Source organism: Oncorhynchus masou, chromosome 22 (assembly GCF_036934945.1).
Source record: "Oncorhynchus masou masou isolate Uvic2021 chromosome 22, UVic_Omas_1.1, whole genome shotgun sequence".
Classification (NCBI taxonomy): Eukaryota; Metazoa; Chordata; class Actinopteri; order Salmoniformes; family Salmonidae; genus Oncorhynchus; species Oncorhynchus masou.
This window is the reverse complement of record NC_088233.1, coordinates 3,967,743-3,972,903: the sequence shown is the minus strand read 5'-3', so window position 1 is coordinate 3,972,903 and position 5,161 is coordinate 3,967,743. Positions and strand designations below refer to the sequence as shown.

General features: G+C 43.5%; 1 non-coding gene across 1 annotated transcript; it reads left to right on the top strand.

The window, feature by feature from the left end:
* Positions 1 to 220: 220 nt before the first annotated feature.
* On the top strand, positions 221 to 292 carry trnaq-cug (transfer RNA glutamine (anticodon CUG)). The gene has a single exon. It is a non-coding gene; the product is annotated as a tRNA-Gln (tRNA).
* The last annotated feature ends 4,869 nt before the right edge of the window (positions 293 to 5,161 follow it).

Below are 5,161 nucleotides of genomic sequence, written 5' to 3'. Positions count from 1 at the left end.
AGGAAAACCAGCGGGCATCCAACCGCTATATATAATGCCCACTTCCGGATCAACCATCTGCATTGATAATACTTCTCATATGATTTACTTAATGTAACTACATTAAATTAATTTACCGGAGTAATACATACATTGTGTAAACAGCTAGCAAAGAAGAAGAAGAGGCGAAAGAATCAGAGTTACATCAGACTAGTGTCGTACGTATGCGACAGAAATATATGGTTCTATGGTGTAATGGTTAGCACTCAGGACTCTGAATCCTGCGATCCGAGTTCAAATCTCGGTAGGACCTAAACTTTTGAACTTCTTAGCTGCGAGTCAAAGCAGTTGTAAATTGCTCGTAGATGAAATATACTAAACAACAATATAAAGGCAACATGTAAAGTGTTTTTCCCATGTTTCATCCACAGAAATTAAAGATCACAGACACTTTACATATGCGTAGAAGGCTTATTTCTCTCAAATGTTGTGCACAAATGTATTCAACCTTAAACAAGTAATCATACTCCTCTCAATTCCCCATTCTCCTTTGCCAATATAATCCATCCACCTGACAGGTGTGGCATATAAAGAATATGATTAAACAGCATGATCATTACACAGGTGCACCTTGTGCTGGTGTCAACAAATGGTCACTCTAAAATTTTGTCACAACTCTCGAGTTTTAACGGAGTGTGTATTTGGCATACTGACTGCAGGAATGTCCACCAGAGCTGTTGCCAGAGAATTGAATGTTAATTTCTCTACCATAAGCCTCCTCCAACGTTGTTTCAGAGAATTTGGCAGTACCTCCAACCCGCCTCACAACCGCAAACCACGTGTATGGTGTCGCATGGTCAAGTGGTTTGCCTCTGTCAACTTTGGTGGCGGTGGGGTATGGGCAGTCATAAGCTATGTACAACAAACATAATTACATTTTGTTGATGGCATTTTCAATGCACAGAGATACCGTGATGAGATCCTGAGGCCCATTGTTGTGCCATTCATCCACCACCATCACCTCATGTTTCAGCATGATAATGCACAGCTCCATGTCGCAGGACTCTGTACACAATTCCTGGAAGCTGAAAATGTCCCAGTTCTTCCATGTCCTGCATACTCACCAGACATGCCACCCATTGAGCATGTTTGGGATGCTCTGGATTGACATGTACGACAACGTGTTCCAGGTCCAGCAAATATTCAACATTCCACAGGAAACAATGACAGGCTGATCTAGTTTATTTAGTAAATATTTTCTTAACTCCATTTCTTGAACTGCATTATTGGTTAAGGGCTTGTAACTAAGCATTTCATGGTAAGGTATTGCCTAGTTAAATAAGTTAAATAAAATACAAATAAATAATATATTCCGCGCATGTGATGAATACAATTTGATTTGATTCTATGGGAAGGAGGTGTCGCTATGATTGAGGCAAACGGTGGTCACACCAGATACTGACTGGATTTCTGATCCAGAAAACTGCTCCGGGATTCTCTTCCAACATGTCACCGGTGACGTCCGTGAGCGTTCGTGTGAGTTGTGCGCGGTCACGTGAATGATTGGTGTGGGAACTGGTGTGGGATCAAGCACTGCTCGCGCCAAGTCGATTTATTTCATTGGATGCATGTTATGTTGGTCGACCTGAGACACACTATTCTCTTATACAACAGAAGTAGGAAAAATCATCCAACTGTCAAAAAATGATAATCCCAAAATGTTCATGAATTTTAGGTTTATTTTGATAGTATAGCAGTGTCTAGTTCAGTGACCGTTTGACAACAATCCTCGTGTGATCCTGGGATGTGAGTAGAGGAACTTCACCATTTCATTGGATGGACATGCGATGTTTTTGACCGTTATAACATATATACAACCATCCTTTAGTGGTTGACTGCCCCCGTCGGGTAAAATCACTCTGTGATACTGTACACACCCATCAATAAATCGACTCCATGCCTTACGGAACAAAAGTCAGGCAGATCCGGTGTTATGCCATATTCTGTTACTTACTAGTAGGCGATACATTGTAGCCTAGAGGCAAAAGAAACGCACACCTATTTAGGCGAGGTGCTGGCAAGCGGAGTAGAACGCAAAAATTAACGGAGAGCCGCACACTAGGAGTTCAAATGCAATAATTTAATAACCAACGTTTCGACAGACGACGAGCTGTCTTCATCAGGGTATAATGACAAACACTGCGGGGTGACTAGTTTATATAGTGTCAAAGGACACACTCAGTTGTCTGTAATCATGGTCGGATGTGGTCTGATATCATTGGTTAATTCTCAGATATAAAAAATAACATACCAAAAACATGAATGGATAGCCTACGATTATAGAAACAATTTGGCTACATAAGCCTACAGACATTTACAATAGCAAAATCACAATAATCACAAGAATGGCTTCAGATCAAAGTCTACGTTGAGACCGAGACGAGCAAGGGTTTTTAAATTAAAGATCCAGGCAGCCTCTCGTTTTAACAACAAATCGTAGCGGTCACCCCCTCTCCCAGGGAGGGTGACATGTTCGATGCCGATATAACGTTTGGACGAAATCGGGTGGTTCACTTCCAAAAAGTGGGCCGCAACTGGGTAAGTCGGGTTTTGCACTTAATGGTGCTACGATGCTTTCTTTTACCCACATATTTGTTTTACCACAAGGACAAGTTATAAGATAAATAACTGCCTTAGTGGACCAAGTGATAACACTTTGATTGGGATCTGCTTCCCTGTTTGAGGGTGTTTGAAGGATCTATATTTATAAGTGCCATTGCATTGAGGACAGCCATTCTAGTTTCCATCCAGTAGGGGCGCAAATAGACTTTGTGCAGGGATATCTTGGGATGGTAAACCAGAGTTTACCAATTGATCTCTAAGATTTCTGCCTGGAGAAAATACCACCAATGGAGGGTCCGAAAACACATTACCGAGACTGTCATCGGATCTTAGAATGTGCCAATGTTTGTGAACAATTCTCTTAATTTGTTCAGAGGACTTTGAATAGCAGGTAGTTAGAACGCAAGAATGCTGATTTTTGCGTGACTGACCTTTTGTTTAGAATTTTCTCAACCGCTGTATTAATCTGACCATTTTTGTAGCCCCTCTCCTTTAATTTTCTTTGCTTCTCAGCCATATTTCTGTCGAAATGTAATTGTTTTTTGCAAATTCTTTTGATTCAGTGGTATTGGCTGTAGTGCAAACTGTTTTTCAGGGGAAGCTGGTGACAACTATCAGCCCTCAACAAACTGTTACGATCAGTAGGTTTCCTGTAAAGATCAGTGTATAGAACATTATCTTCACACAAGATCAGAAGATTAAGGAAACTGATTTGACATGTGTCAGATTGCATAGTAAATCTCAGATGCTCAGGACAGGAGTTAAGAAAAGCATGGAACGCCTGGAGCTGTTTTGCATCACTCCTCCATAGAACACAAATATCATCAATATACCGTTTCTACATAATGATGTTAGGCAATATTTGTTTTATTGAGAGGATTGTAAAATGGAATGTTTCTCCATGTAACCCACATACACATCAGCATAGTTAGGAGCCATGGGGGATCCCATAGTAGTACCCTTAGTTAGGAGCCATGGGGGATCCCATAGTAGTACCCTTAGTTAGGAGCCATGGGGGATCCCATAGCAGTACCCATAGTTAGGAGCCATGGGGGATCCCATAGCAGTACCCTTAGTTAGGAGCCATGGGGGATCCCATAGCAGTACCCATAGTTAGGAGCCATGGGGGATCCCATAGCAGTACCCATAGTTAGAAGCCATGGGGGATCCCATAGTAGTACCCATAGTTAGGAGCCATGGGGATCCCATAGTAGTACCCATAGTTAGGAGCCATAGGGGATCCCATAGTAGTACCCTTAGTTAGGAGCCATGGGGGATCCCATAGCAGTACCCATAGTTAGGAGCCATAGGGGATCCCATAGTAGTACCCTTAGTTAGGAGCCATGGGGGATCCCATAGCAGTACCCTTAGTTAGGAGCCATGGGGGATCCCATAGTAGTAACCTTAGTTAGGAGCCATGGGGGATCCCATAGTAGTACCCTTAGTTAGGAGCCATGGGGGATCCCATAGCAGTACCCTTAGTTAGGAGCCATGGGGGATCCCATAGTAGTACCCATAGTTAGGAGCCATAGGGGATCCCATAGTAGTACCCTTAGTTAGGAGCCATGGGGGATCCCATAGCAGTACCCATAGTTAGGAGCCATAGGGGATCCCATAGTAGTACCCTTAGTTAGGAGCCATGGGGGATCCCATAGCAGTACCCTTAGTTAGGAGCCATGGGGGATCCCATAGTAGTAACCTTAGTTAGGAGCCATGGGGGATCCCATAGCAGTACCCATAGTTAGGAGCCATGGGGGATCCCATAGTAGTAACCTTAGTTAGGAGCCATGGGGGATCCCATAGTAGTACCCTTTGTCTGAATAAAGAAATAATTTAGAAACATGAACTAGTTGTGTGTGAGTACGATTTCAGACAATGTTATAATGCAGCACTGGAAGGTAGTTCATTAGGGTCACGTTGCAGAAGAAAATGTTCAATAGCTTCAATACCGCCCTCGTGTGGAATATTAGTGTATAACGACTCAACATCAAAAGTAACTAACAAAGTATTCTCAGGGAGAGGCTCAAGAGATTCAATGACAGATCACACTGCTGGTGTCCATTACAAAGGAGGAGAGCTGTTCTGAGACCATACTGCTGGTGTCCATTACAAAGGAGGAGAGCTGTTCTGAGATCATACTGCTGGTGTTTTAGGGAGGGGAGCTGTTCTGAGACCATACTGCTGGTGTCCTTTAGGTGGGGAGCTGTTCTGAGACCATACTGCTGGTGTCCTTTAGGAGAGCTGTTCTGAGACCATACTGCTGGTGTCCTTTAGGAGGGGAGCTGTTCTGAGACCATACTGCTGGTGTCCTTTAGGAGGGGAGCTGTTCTGAGACCATACTGCTGGTGTCCTTTAGGAGGGAGCTGTTCTGAGACCATACTGCTGGTGTCCTTTAGGAGGGGAGCTGTTCTGAGACCATACTGCTGGTGTCCTTTAGAGGAGCAACCATACTGGGTGTCCTTTAGGGGAGCTGTTCTGAGACCATACTGCTGGTGTCCTTTACAAAGGAGAGGAGCTGTTCTGAGACCATACTGCTGGTGTCCTTTAGGAGGGGAGCTGT